The sequence below is a fragment of the Neovison vison genome, chromosome 5 (genome assembly GCF_020171115.1).
Source record: "Neovison vison isolate M4711 chromosome 5, ASM_NN_V1, whole genome shotgun sequence".
Classification (NCBI taxonomy): Eukaryota; Metazoa; Chordata; class Mammalia; order Carnivora; family Mustelidae; genus Neogale; species Neogale vison.
Window position 1 is genome coordinate 46,683,438 of NC_058095.1, and position 15,060 is coordinate 46,698,497.

A 15,060-nucleotide genomic window follows, 5' to 3' on the forward strand; every position below is an offset into this window, starting at 1 on the left:
AAGACCTAGAGTCTTGATTTTTTATCCCATCAAGTCCTGTGACTTCTGAAGATCAGTTGCTCTACATTTCGGCTTCTACCTTCAGTTCCATTCATCCTGTAACTATCGAGTCCTTGCACATGCATACTAAGGCACTCTGCTAGGAGCTGGGTTCTACCTTCAGTTCCATTCATCCTGTAACTATCGAGTCCTTGCACATGCATACTAAGGCACTCTGCTAGGAGCTGGGCATGGGTGCAGGAAGAAAGGGAGGGTTGAGAGATTATCTGATAAGCACGGGCATATCAAACAAGCACGGGCTCTGAAACCAGAATGGTGAGGTTCCAATTCCAGCCTCGCTACCTATAAACGCATGAGCTTGAGCAACTCACGTCATCAGCTGGGTTCTCTGCCTGCTGCCTCACCTGTAAGACGGGGCTATGAACACCTAGGTCATTTGGTTTTTCATGAACGTTAACTGAAATAATGTAAAGTCGGCAGGCCTTTAAATCACTACCTGCCATAGAGTCACACAAAGTAGAAACATGTAGAATGACAGAATAACGTACAAGCAGAGTCTACAAGAGGAAAGGGCTTGCCAGATGCTAGTGATTTTCTTAACATTGTGGGGTGTTTTGTTTGGTTTCCTGGCATAGTCTTCGCCCTGGAAGGGTCCTGATGCAATATGGCAGTTAGATGAGAAAACGAGTGACCAGCAAATGAATGCAATCAATACAAAGTACTCTGGGGTTCAAAAGAGGGAGAGATGCAACTGGCTAGGAAAATGAAGGAGAGCTTTGAGGGGTGAGAAGAGTCCCGGATAAGCCCTCAAGGAAGATGAGCCTTAGGATTTGGAGGTGAGGAAATTCCAGGTGAGTGAAATGGCATGCATAAAAGCAATGAGAGAGAGAGAGAGAGAGATGCTGCCCATGTTTGGAGGACAGCAAGCAAGTCGGATTCCTATTTGTAACACTGGGGATATAACCTGTATTTCACCTTTGCAGGTCACAGTACAGAGAGAATGTGATCAAGGATGGCAAACTATCAGGAAGGTAAAAACAATACAGAAAAGAAATAAAGTCTTTTGAATTGCTGAGATCTGACACTTCCTGCCTCTCAAAAGTCACATGTTCCATCTTCTAAATGCTCCCTGAGTCTAACATTTAGTGAGTCCAGGATCCTCAACCCAGGATTTCATGGGGAAATGGAAACAATATCGTGGCTGTTATACAGGGGCTGAAGGAGAGCTGCATACAGGGGACTACCACGTGATCCCTTACAAATTCGGCTGCTGGAACATGTTGGGAGATTGTATACAACTCAATTTAAAAAAAAAATTTTTTTTAAGATTTTATTTATTGGGACGCCTGGGTGGCTCAGTGGGTTAAGCCGCTGCCTTCGGCTCAGGTCATGATCTCAGGGTCCTGGGATCGAGTCCCGCATCGGACTCTCTGCTCAGCAGGGAGCCTGCTCCCTCTCTCTCTCTCTGCCTGCCTCTCCGTCTACTTGTGATTTCTGTCAAATAAATAAATAAAATCTTTAAAAAAAAAAGATTTTATTTATTTATTTGACAGACAGAGATCACAAGTAGGCAGAGAGGCAGGCAGAGAGAGAGGAAGGGAAGCAGGCTCCCTGTCGAGCAGAGAGCCCGATGCGGGGCTCGATCCCAGGACCCTGAGATCATGACCTGAGCCGAAGGCAGAGGCTTCAACCCACTGAGCCACCCAGACACCCTACAACTCAATTTTTAAAAAATAAGAACAACCAAAAACCACAGCCCTTCTAGTCCTGCCTAACCCTACTTATTTCCTGCTTTTATTTCGAACTATAAACAACCAGGCCTCCTCTTCCAATTCTCCTAGTAGTCAATTTTCTCATAGAGAAGGCAAGGGGATTTTTTGGTGGCACTGAACCATCTGTTCTTGGGACTGAGCTAAGGAACCAAGAAATGTATTAGCTTTCTGGTTTGTGACAATTTTGCCACATCCTTAACCTCAAACCTCAGATCAGTTTTTCCGAGGAAGGGGGTGGTCACATTCCAGTCGAGGTCAGAACTAGTTCCTCATATAAGCAGCTGCTTGTGTGATCTGTTGGATGCTAAGGGAGGGTAGGCAGAGTTCTCAGCTTGCAGACCCCTCGCTTTCCTAGGGGTCTCAAGTCTTCCTGAGGTCAGCATAGCCCTCTGTCCTCAGCACAGAGCAGTTTTCATCTGAGCTCATAAAATGACTTAATCTGTTGTCCGTGGATCATAAAGAACACTCAGGTAAGAGTGGCTTCAGGGCCTGTCTCTTAATTAACCTAAGTGCCCAACTCTCACTTCTTTTACTTCCTAACAGGATCACCCCTGGACACATGACATAATGCCTAGCCCATAGTAATTGCTGATTAACTATTCACAGAATAAGTGAAATGCATGGGATTCATCAAAAAGTGAAAGGAAGGGGCTTTGTAGGTAAACAATGGTGGGAATGACCATGGGGCTAATTCTTTTTTAAGCCCTGCTCTTCATTTGTGGGATACCCTTGGAGAAGCTGCTGTTTCTCAGCTTTCTCTTCTCTAAAATAGAGTGAAGAGGGACGCCTGGGTGGCTCAGTTGGTTAAGCAGCTGCCTTTGGCTCAGGTCATGATCCCAGCGTCCTGGGATCGAGTCCCACATCGGGCAGGGAGCCTGCTCCTCCCTCTGCCTCTGCCTGCCATTCTGTCTGCCTGTGCTCGCTCTCTCTCCCTCTCTCTCTCTGACAAATAAATAAAATCTTTAAAAAAATAAAATAAAATAAAAATAAAATAGAGTGAAGAGATGATAATCTCCAAGTGCTATGTCAATTCTTGGTATGGCTGGTTCAGCTGGCATAGCTGGTTCAAGTGGCACAGTGCCAAAAAAACAAAAGGCACAGATTTGATTTCCTTAAGGACCCATAAAATTCACACTCCATTACCCACCTTCTACACACTCAAACTCTGGCAAGCTGTTTTGCAAATGGATGTTACTCTGAAAGGCAAGACCAGCCAAGGGTATGAGGGCTCCGTATACCCTCTTTCCTACTAGAAAAACAATCAATCTATAAGCTCATGAACAGAACAATGAAGAAAGGACATGCATGTGTGCACACGCACACACGCACACGCACACACACACAGGCAGGCACAAAAGAGCTCATTTTCTGAGGCCTGAGTGTAGGTATAGCCAGTGGAAACTAGCTCTTTTCATTCATCTGAACACCTAATCATCTATCTGGAAAAGTCGACAGTCTTGGTTCCTTATTAGAAATGTAATATTCCGGGGCACCTGGGTGGCTCAGTGAGTTAAACCTCTGCCTTCGGCTCAGGTTGTGATCTCGGGGTCCTTGGGTCGAGGCACTCTGCTCAGTGGGGACCTGCTCCCCCCCCATCAAATAAATAAATAAAATCTTTAAAAATTTAAAAAAATTTTTTTTTAATTTATTTATTTGACAGAGAGAGATCACAAGTAGGCAGAGAGGCGGGCAGAGGGTGGGGGGGAAGCAGGCTTCCCGCTGGTCATGACCTGAGCTGAAGGCAGATGATTAACCCACTGAGCCACTCAGGTGCCCCTAAAAAAATTTTTTTAGAAAATAAAATTCCATGAAGTTTCCCATTTCAGAGATCTCATCACCTTCCTGGGATGACTCAGAGGGCACCTAGTGGCTCTCTAGGTATTTGGAATTCAATTGTTTTTGAAATAGGAAACTCTCTTCTACCGAGACTGGGGAAGGGGTTGAGGAGTTGGAGTGGAGAGCAGCCATGGCTTTGCTTCTCTGCTTCTTTTTTTTTTTTTTTTAAAGATTTTATTTATTTATTTGACAGAGAGAGATCACAAGTAGGCAGAGAGAGAGAGAGAGGAGGAAGCAGGCTCCCTGCTGAGCAGAGAGCCCGATGCGGGACTCGATACCCGGACCCTGAGATCATGACCTGAGCTGAAGGCAGTGGCTTTAACCCACTGAGCCACCCAGGCGCCCTGCTTCTCTGCTTCTTACCAAAGCTGAGGACAGAAAAGGCCACAGGGTGAAAGGCCATGAGCATAACCAAGCTAATCTGAACTGGGTCAGTGAGGAGTTACCACATTTAACTTTTCCTGGAAGGAAGGGATCTACTCTAATTTTTAAGGTCAGTGACCCTTAAAACCCTTTCCTCCCTCCCAGTATCAGATTCCTTGGGGGAAATAGGTTCTGACAATGGCTGGGGAAATCACCTTGCTATCGAAACAGTCCAGAAAGGACCATTTGTGGAGGGGACAGAGAGGATATGGAAGAAAAAGCAGAATGACTTAAGAATCAACTTCCCCTTCTTCTTCTTTTTTTAAATTATTTTTTTTAAAGATTTTATTTATTTGACGGAGATCACAAGTAGGCACAGAGGCAGGCAGAGAGAGAGAGAGAGAGAGAGAGAGGGAGGGAGGTGTGGGGAGGGAAGCAGGCCTCCTGCTGAGCAGAGAGCCTGATGCAGGACTTGAGCCAAGGACCCTGATTATGGCCTGAACCGAAGGCAGAGGCTTAACCCTCTGAGTCATCCAGGTGCCCCTCAACTTCCCCTTCTTTAACTGCTCCTTCCACTATAGAACCTGTCTGCCAACCATCTGTAGTTCTGACCATATCCATGGAGGGAAATGAAAAGAAGTAGGAAAAGAGCAAAAGTTAAATTTAGAAGCCTGGAGAGCTGTGGAGTCATAAAAAAGCAGGGGGATGAATTAGGCCCCCTGGAAATCATGGGATGGTATTCAACCTAATTCCCTCCTCCTACTCTCATGCCCAAGACTAGCCAGCCACATGAGGAGTGAGCAGGGAAAACAAACGGGGATGTCCAAAAGCCAGCTACTGAGTAGGGGAAAATAATGCAGAGAGTCTATGGACTGTCAGAAGCACTTTACTCGGACTCTGATTTTTTTTTTCCAGCTCAGTTTCCAAACGGATTAGGGTCCTCAGAGGATGTATGCAATAACAGGCAACATGTTTTAAAATGAGTCCCCTGAACCGGCTTCTGGCTTCTATGAAAACCTGACACATTTTCATCTAATGAGCTTTTCAAGCCTAATATACTAGTCCCAGGACTGTTCCATGAGGGCAGACATTCTCTTACATTCTTCTGATGAAAAGGAACAGCTAATTCAGCCTCTGCTCTGAGCCAATCTGTAAAATACACTAATACGCTTTTTAGCAGAAAATTTTTTAAAATATTATAAACCTTCCTGGTTCAGGTTCTAACAATGCAAATACGCAACCAAGTCAATTCACCAATTTTCCTAAAGTTTATCCCCTTGTGTGCTGAACCACGAAGAGGAAATAATCTTATTTAAAAATAACTGATTCTGGGGTGCCTGGGTGGCTCAGTGGGTTCAGCCTCTGCCTTTGGCTCAGGTCATGATCTCAGGGTCCTGGATTGAGTCCTGCATCAGGCTCTCTGCTCAGCAGGGAGCCTGCTCCCCACGCCCCCCACCTCTCTCTCTCTCTTTTTCTCTCTCTGCCTGCCTCTGTAGCTACTTGTGATCTCTGTCAAATAAATAAGTAAAATCTTTAAAAAAAAAAAACAAAACAAAACAACACTGAAGTTCTACCGTAGAGTATGCTCAACATTTTTACCTTAGCCTTTTATGCCCATGGGCACATGTTTTAGAGAAATCAAAGACTATCAGTAGTTTATCCGGATTAGTTCACAGAAGGAAACCGAAAGTTCCCACAGCCAAGAAAGAAATGCAAATCAATTCTTCATCTGGGATCAGTAAAAACAAAAGATAAGCAAAAAAATCCAAACCGCATTTCATTTAATTCCTTCATCCTGCTGATTTAACTTTCTAAACTAGTAGCCATTAGCAAAACGGATGAACTGATCTGAATCTCACTCCTCCCGGGCCCTGGAAGAGATGCTTGCTCAAAACCACCCTCAGAGAACCTGGACAGTAGCTCCTAAGGCCCTGAGCAAAAGCAAAGACTCACCATCCCTTGTCTTTAAATTCTTGAGCTATTTGTTTTTTTGTTTTTTTTTAAGATTTTTATTTATTTATTTGACGGAGAGAGATCACAAGTAGGCAGAGAGGCAGGCAGAGAGAGAGGGTGGTGCAGGCTCCCCACTGAGCAGAGCACCCTACATGGGGCTCGATCCCAGGACCCTGAGATCATGACCTGAGCCAAAGGCAGAGGCTTAACCCACTGAGCCACCCAGGCGCCCCTTGAGCTACTTGTTCTAAACCCAAATTTCCAAGTTCGTTTTAGTTCTTTACCTAGTATCTTTCAGAGTGCCTTAGAGAATGCGTATACCTCCAGGAGACCACAACTGTTGGGACTGGTTGCCCCCGCTTGTTTGACATCCCACGCCAGCAGTACCAGCAGGAGGAGAGAAGGAAAGAAAAACAGTCATGGGGTATGAGATGCGGGCAATCAGAAGAAACTGTGTGAAAGCCTCAACGCTGTGTTCTAATCCTCTCTTTAACTTAACTGAGATGGTACACTTTTTCCTTGAAAAGGGGTGACAGGGCTAACCGCTGAAGTCACATGGGTGGTGACGGGTTTAAAGTGCTGTGGAAAGGGAACCAGGCTGGGAGCCAAGGGACCTGGGTTCCTGTCTTAGGTCTGCCACTAACTAGCTTTGACGTCTTGGCTAAGTCGCACAACCTCCTTTTAGGCCTCAGTCCCCTCATCAGTAAAACGCACGGATCAGGCTAGAAAACCTCCAAGAAACTTTCCAGCTACAATGATGATCCTAAGTGAAAGAAAAAGAAAGTGAAAGAGGTTGTTTTAACAGTCTTTCCTTTCATCTAAGGAAATAAGGAACCACGGCATTGTATCAACAAGCACAAAGTGTTTCAAGAGCCCTAGAGGTACTATCTGACTTGAAAGATGATACCTATTAGGGCTATGTAACTCTCACCACCTTTCTTGGGGTCCTTTCCACTCCACAGCTGTCATACCTACTAAAAGGTAGAGTTTCAGGTAGCGGCCCTTTGGAAATATTTGTGACAGTGAGGCACCTGGATACTCCCTAATCATGTACTCCATATATAATCTACAAAGACATTGAAAGTCCTCGGTTTTTGATGGTTTTTGCAACCAGGTAAGTAAGTTATAATACACAGCATCTGTATTATTCTACTCAGCACCAGCGAAGACCACTTGTTGGCTTGCATCGGGAGCGAAGAATCCAAGTGATAGAAAAAAGTTAACATGCCCGGAAGGCGCTGAAATCTTAATGGGGGAACGTTAGCCCCCAAACTGGGCTCATGGTAGCGGTGGGGAGGGGCTTCCGGAGATCAGCGGTAAAGCAGCAGGTCATTACTCTCCAGTTGCTCTTTGTTCTGCCTAGAATATCTCCGATTAGAGAAGGCCTCCTCTTAAGGAAAGGGACCTTAGCGATCAGGGAATAGACAGGGAAACTGAGGCCCAAAGAGAAGGGAACTTGCCTAGCGTGTAACTCGGCCTCGTAGCAAACAGCGATGTTGAAGCCTTCAAGGACAGGGATTAAGTAACTACCCAGACCTCGGCCCGCGGGGGGAGGGAAGCGTTGACGGCGTGACGTCAGGACCCCCGACCCCCGTCAGAGCGGTCCCTTCTGCTCAGGGAGCCTGCCACTCGGCCACAAGCACTGAAATTCTGCCCTCCTCCGGAGAAAACTGGCCCTCGACCCTCCAAGGCCGCGGAAGGGGCTCCAGGGGCCCCATGACGCCACACACACACTGTTACCCTGTAAGGATGAAAGGAAGTGAAAACCGAAACCAGCCGCACCACTGCCTGCCCAAGGTCCTTTCTGAAGAGTGGAAATCTTAATTTGGAGAACCCGAAGGCCCAACTGCCCCTAATTGCCCTCCTTCACTCCAGGGACTCACCGGGGGTAGCAGCCGGCGTCGGCGCAACAGCAACAGGGCAGAGCAAGGCACAGGGGCGGGGCTAAAAGCCCAGGGGAGAGCCGATCCCATCTGGTCCCGCCCACTACGTCACAACGGCTACCAAGCCCCGCCCCTGAAGCGGCGCTTGCTGGGATTTGTAGTGCTCAGGTGACTGGGCCCCAGGGGTGCTCCGTTGCACTCTGTGGTTTTCGCTCATCCGGAAGAGTTCCCCAAGGAGCCTATTTCTTCCCCTAGAATGAGCCGTTTACTTACCTTGAAAAAAAAACCCAAAAAACAGAAGTTTATTTCTTTCAGTCCTGAACAAAAAAGGGCCATCTGGAGGTCTTCTTCATTGTTCTCCTGCCTCTACATAGCACTTCACTAAGAGCCCTACAGATGAGACCCTCTTTGGCATTTAGTCATACTTCCGCCTGCTCCTAAAGGAGACCCAGAAATATCCCTGGATGCCCCTGTTTCTGTGTTTCATCTTTCCCTTCCTATAAAGAAATTATTTTTTAGCATTAATTCTGCCAAGGTAGTGTTCTTAAATACAATAAGAATAAAGTCATTAGAGGGAATTCCTTATCCTTGATAAGTGATCAATCCCTGGCCTGTCTTCAGCAAGTATCCTGTTAAGTCGGTTCAGCAGGAATCCCCCTCCCCCACCCTTGATGTCTTTTCTTAGTAATTTTCCACCCACTTGTCCTTATTGTATTTGGAGTGGAGCGCAATCTTTATCTATTGTAATGTTCCTATGGCAATACTCCTAGATAAAGCCTTTCTTGGTGGTTTAACAAGTGTCAGAGTAATTACTTCTTTAACACCGCAATTGCTATCTATGGGTGGTTAGAAGTGCCTCTTCTCCAAGGTGTAGTATCCTTCTAAGTCTGGAAAGAAACTTTCCATGCCATCTAACTGGGGAATTTATGCCCCTGAAGACACTTTACATTTCAGGCAGAAGAATAAGCATTCCTTATACTGCCTTAGCACAAAATCGGTGGCATTCAATTGAGAAGAATGGATGGCAGAAAATAGTAAGCCAGCAAACTTTTACTCGGGGTTCTGTTGAAAGTTCAAATCACCTTCTGTGTCACCAAAATTATGCTCTTCCATTTTAAACTCTGTCTACAGGGATAAGTGTCTTCAGTATCCTGGATATATCTCCTTTAATTTTACTTACTGGCTTTTTAAAAAGCCCTTATTATTGACATCTCCTACACCCACACACCTTACCATCCATATTAATACAACTATTTCATGGAACTTTTTTGCCTGGATGTTAAAAATGCAAATGAATCCACTGTGCATTTTAGATGAACCACCAATTAAAAAAAAAAAAGATTTTATTTGGGGTGCCTGGGTGGCTCAGTTGTTAAGCGTCTGGCTTCAGCTCAGGTCATGATCTCAGGGTCCTGGGATTGACCCCATGTTGGGCTCCCTCCTCCGCGGAAAGCCTGCCTCTCCCTCTCCTACTCTCCCTGCTTGTGTTCCCTCTCTTGCTATGTCTCTCTGTCAAATAAATCTTAAAAAAAAAAAAAAAATTTACTTAGTTGACAGAGAGAGAGCAACAGAGGGAACACAAACACAGGGGAGATGGAAAGGGAGAAGCAGATGTGAGACTGGATCCCAGGACCCTGGGATCACCCAGAGCCACCAATTCTTCAATAGAAAGCATCACATGATGATAGCTCTATACTTTTCAAGACTCTTAGAACCCCCGGCCTCAAAATCCTTGTTTGGCTGTGCCCACCAATCCCAAGCTGTTATATCATGACTCTTACCCTATCCTAGTCAACTTTTGCCTCTACCCTCACATTGAAAGATCCACCCCCTTCCCCAAACCAAACTTCAAAGTCTCAATAAATACCACTATTTTGTCCTTCTGCCCCGAGCTGGTACTACAACTTTGCCAAGATGGTGTATTCCTCACTAAGGTAAGAATAATCTTAGGTTTGTCTTTTTAAGAAAGATTTATTTTTTTTTTTGCCAAAGACAAGGGAAGCAAGGGCAAATATGAACTACTGGGATTTCATCAAGATCAAAACTTTTTGCACAACAAAGGAAACAGTCAACAAAACCAACAGACAACTGACAGAATGGGAGAAGATATTTGCAAGTGACATATCAGATAAAGGACTAGTATCCAAAGTCTATAAAGAACTTATCAAACTCAACACCCAAAGAACAAATAATCCAATCAAGAAGCGGGCAGAGGACAAGGACAGACATTTCTGCAAAGAAGACATCTAGATGGCCAATAGACAAATGAAAAAGTGCTCCACATCACTCGGCATCAGGGAAATACAAATCAAAACCACAATGAGATACCACATCATGCTAGTCAGAAGAGCTAAAATTAACAAGTTAGGAAACAACTGATGCGGGTGAGGATGCGGAGAAAGGGGAACCCTCCTACACTGTTGGTGGGAATGCAAGCTGGTGCAGCGTCTCTGGAGAACAGTATGGAGGTTCCTGAAAAAGTTGAAAATAGAGCTACCTTATGACCCGGCAATTGCACTACTACTGGGTATTTACCCTAAAGATACAAATGTAGTGATCCGAAGGGGCAAGTGTCCTCAAATGTTTATGGCAGCAATGTCTACAATGGCCAAACTATGGAAAGAGCCAAGATGTCCAACAACAGATGAATGGGTAAAGAAGATGTGGTATATATATATATATATATAATGCATATCAAAAGAAATGAAATCTTGCCATTTGCAACGATGTAGATGGAACTAGAGGGTATTATGCTGAGCAAAATAAGTCAGTCAGAGAAAGACAATTATCATATGATCTCCCTGATATGAGGAATTTGAGAGGCAACATGGGGGGAGTTGGGGGGGCTAGGGAAGGAAAAAATGAAACAAGATGGGATTGGGAGGGAGACAAATCATAAGAGACTCTTTTTTTGTTGTTGTTAAGATTTTATTTATTTGAGAGAGAGAGAGTGAGAGAGAGCATGAGCCAGGAGAAGGTCAGAGGGAAACACAGACTCCCCGTGGAGCTGGGAGTCCAATGCAGGACTTGATCCTGGGACGCTGGGATAATGACTTGAGCTGAAGGCAGTTGCTTAACCAGCTGAGCCAGCCAGGTGCCCCATAAGAAACTCTTAATCTCATAAAACAAACTGAGGGTTGCTGGGGGCTGGGGGGATAGGGAGAGGGTGATTGGGTTATGGACGTTGGGGAAGATATGTGCTATGGTGAATGCTGTGAAGTGTGTAAGTCTGACAATTCACAGACCTGTACCCCTGAGGATAATAATACCTTATATGTTAATTAACAACAACAAAAAAGATTTATTTTTTCAAGGAGGGGAGGGGCAGAGGGAGAGAGAGAATCCTGAAGCAGACTCCCCCCTGAGCGTGGAGCCCAACAGAGGGCTGGATCCCAGGACCCTCAGATCATGACCTGAGCCAAAATCAAGAGTCAGGTGCTCAGCCAACTGAGCCACCCAGGCGTCCCTCAGTTTTGTCTTATCAGTAGGTTGTTTTGGTGATACTTTGGGAAGCTAAATTTGATAGCATAGAATTAAAAAATTAGTCTGATTTATTTCTGATAGGAGTGTCAAGGGAGGGCTACAAGTACAACCATTTAGAACTGGATAGTGAAGGAATGGGAATTGATATCACACCTACAGGGAAAATCCTCCATTTCTATCTTCAAGTGTTAGGAATGGAGACAAACAAAGACTGGGGCTGGGAGTAGTTATTCTGTGCCTGAAACAGTGGGTTTTCTCATTTACTCCTTATAAGGAAGCCCTTTTATTATCCCCATTTCACAGATGAGCCAATTGAGGCTTGGAGATGTACAGTTACTTGCATGGGCTCACCTGGCTAGTGTTATCAGAAGGCTCTGTACCAAGCATTCTGATTCCAGCAACTTTGGTCCTAATCGTGACACTCACTAGACTCTTTGGTACCAGAGTTCAGTAATCCATAAGGGAAGACCAGGGCATAAATGAGTATGATACCACATGACAGTGGCTTTAGAAGAGGGATTACACAGTGTTAAGGTAGCATGGCATTAATTTTAAAGCTTCAAAAAAAGGTGTTAGAGAAAAAATTATTCTGAAGCCTATTAAAACAGTAAGGAAAATTTTATTTGGGATGACTGCAATAAGAACATTACAAAAGGGGAGAGAGACTGTGCTTAGTTCCCCCCAAAATGAGGACGAGTGGGGATTTACAGCTATCAGGGAGGATGAGGGAGTCAATGGACGGAAAATTACAAGAAGAGACTTCAAGAATGGGGGATTCTGAGACGCCTGGGTGGCTCAGTTGGTTAAGCATCTGCTTTCAGCTCAGGTCATGATCCCAGAGTCCTGGGACTGAGTCCTGCATCGGGCTCCTTGCTTGGCAGGGAGCCTGCTTCTTCCTCTGCCTGCTGCTCCCTCTGCCTGTGCTCTCTCTCTCTCTCTCTCCCTCTGACAATAAAATATTTTTTTCCTTCAGAAGGCTCTTTTTTTTTTTTTTTTTTTTAGATTTTATTTATTTATTTGAGAGAGAGGGAGTGTGAGAGGGGAGAGGTTAGAGAGAGAACAGACTCCCCGACGAGCAGGGAGCCTGATGTGGGACTTGATCCTGGGACTCCAGGATCATGACCTGAGCTGAAGGCAGTTGCTTAACCAACTGAGCCACCCAGGCACCCCAAATAAATAAAATCTTTAAAAAAAAAAAAAGTGGCAGGGGGATGGGAGGTTGGGGTACCAGGTGGTGGGTATTATAGAGGGCACGGCTTGCATGGAGCACTGGGTGTGGTGAAAAAATAATGAATACTGTTTTTCTGAAAATAAATAAATTGGAAAAAAAAAAGATGGGAGATTCTTCCTGAACTGGTTTAATAGGATTCTTGCTGACGGCAGACTAAGGATCGATCAAATTTCAAGAATAAGGATTCTTGGGGCGCCTGGGTAGCTCAGTGGTTAAGCGTCTGCCTTCAGCTCAGGTTGCGATCCTGGGGTCCTGGGATGGAGCCCCACATCCAGCTCCCTGCTGCTTGGGAAGCTTGCTTCTCCCTCTCCCACTCTCCCTGCTTGTGTTCCTTCTCTCGTTGTGTCTCTCTGTCAAATAAGTAAATAAAATCATAAATAAATAAATAAATAAATAAATAAGGATTCTCTCTAAGCTGATTTTTGCTGAAATTGGACTTGAAAGAGGATTTCAACTACCTCCATTTTGACCTCAGTCTGTACTTTCTAATTAAGTTCTTTCCCACCTATCTCTTAACTCAGGCAAAAGGCCCTGCAGGCAAAGCATCCCGCTACGGGAACTGAAACTACCCCACCCCTCTCCAAGCTACAAGGACCGCCCAGAGCCAGCAGGACCCAACAGGACTAACCCCCAAGACAATGATCGACCTGACCTTTACTGCCCACCTGTTTGTACCACCACCCTTTGTCTCACATTTTCCCTATCTAAACCTCTAACTATTTTCAGGACTTTGGAGACGGTCCTTGAGACTGTCCACTGACTTCCTCATGTTGGCCTCCCTGAAATAAATTTCTTTCTTGTTTCTCCATGACTTGTCTCTCTGCCTTTGGATTTTGTCAGTGGTGAGTGGAAGCACCTGGTCTGTTTGGGGATCCCAGAACCCAGGGCCCTTGCACCCCTGGACCCCAGCTGCAGACTTGGCAAAGACAGACACAAAAGCCCAAGGTTGAGGCCTCATCCAGAAGAAGGCTCAGAGAAGCCTAAGTGACTAAAGTTTGGTCAAAGAGAGAGTCTTTATCAAAGGAGACCTTTGATTTACTTGAATAACAAGCTTGACCACAGAAAAAGGGATGGGAACAAAATTTGACATGGAGGGAATAGTTATCTACAGCAGTGTTGTCCAGTAGAATTCTCTGCGGTGACGGAAATGCTCCTTACCTACACTATCTGATCTGGTAACCACTAACCACATGTGGCTACCGAGTGCTTGAAATGTGGCTATTGCAACTGGGAACTGGGTTTTTTATGGAGTTTAAATTTATTTTACGGGAGAAAATCAGATTTAATAGGATATGTATGTACGTATGGGGAAGCCAAACAGACGTGGAAATTCTCTATTCAACTGAAATTCATTCATGTACTTGTTTATTTATTTTCAAAGATCTTATTCATTTTTTTGATAGAAAGAGAGACTCAGCGAGAGAGGGAACACAAGCAGAGGGAGTGGGAGAGGGAGAAGCAGGCTTCTACCAGAGCAGGGAGCCCGAGGCAGGGCTCAATCCCAAGTCCCTGGGATCATGACCTGAGCTGAAGGCAGACACTTAACGATTGAGCCACCTAGGTGCCCCAGAAATTTATTTTTTAAAAAGATTTTATTTATTTATTTGAGAGAGAGAGAGAGTGCACGAGGAGGGAGAGAGACAGGAGAGGGAGGGGGGAGAGAATCCCAAGCAGAGTTCTGCCTGTTCTCGAGCCCTACTCAGACTCAATCTCATGACGCTGTGATCATAACCTGAGCCCCATTCAAGAGTCCGATGCTTAACCGACTGAGCCACCGAGGCGCTCCTGAAACTGCAGTTTAAACAGACATACATGATCACTGTCCTTGCTGGTGCGTATCTGGAGCATCTGGGTGACAGGCGAGTGGACTATGGGGAGAAGAGGCAGGCAGCCTACAAGGTGTCCACGCAGCAGTAGTAGCTGCTTACTTTCACCTCTGCCCTCAGCTCCAGCCCTGCCCGGCTCTACCCAGTGGCAATGACTCTGGCCTTTGGACTCTCAACTCCATGAATAGAGAGGGTGAGGGAGGAATGTTATCACGGAAGCTTGCTGTCTCTGTAACCCACCTAGAACTCTAACTGGAGGCCTTACAGAGTACAGAGAGTTTCTATGCCTGGATTTGAGAAAGAGGAGGACTGAACAATCATTGGAAAGAAGGAGACTACTAACTAGGTTAGGATGCTGTTGGGTTTTCTCCATGTGCAGGTCAGCTATGGTGTTTTATCACCTTCTGGAGAAACAGGAGCCGGTATGCCTCACCTTAATCCTGTGTCTAGAATGTGTGGGCAAACTAAGTCACCTGTTACACACTTCAGGGAATGTTAATATTTAAAGGTGCTTTGCAGGGCACCTGAGCGGCTCAGTGGGTTAAGTCTCTGCCTTCAGCTTAGGTCATGATCTCAGGGTCCTGGGATTGAACCCTGAACCCACACTCCCCCCCATCCTCTGCTCAGCAGGAAGCCAGCTTCCCCCTTCTCTCTGCCTGCCTCTCTGCCTACTTGTGATCTCTCTCTGTGACAAATAAATAAATACGATCTTA

General features: G+C 45.4%; 1 protein-coding gene across 1 annotated transcript in view; it reads right to left on the bottom strand.

Moving 5' to 3' along the window:
• CALCOCO2 (calcium binding and coiled-coil domain 2) overlaps window positions 1-7,879 on the bottom strand; it is a 28,910-nt gene extending 21,031 nt beyond the window's left edge. Inside the window, exon 1 of the mRNA XM_044248770.1 lies at window positions 7,808-7,879. The gene's annotated coding sequence lies outside the window, so the exon portion shown is untranslated. The remainder of the gene's footprint in view (window positions 1-7,807) is intronic.
• Window positions 7,880-15,060: the final 7,181 nt, after the last annotated feature.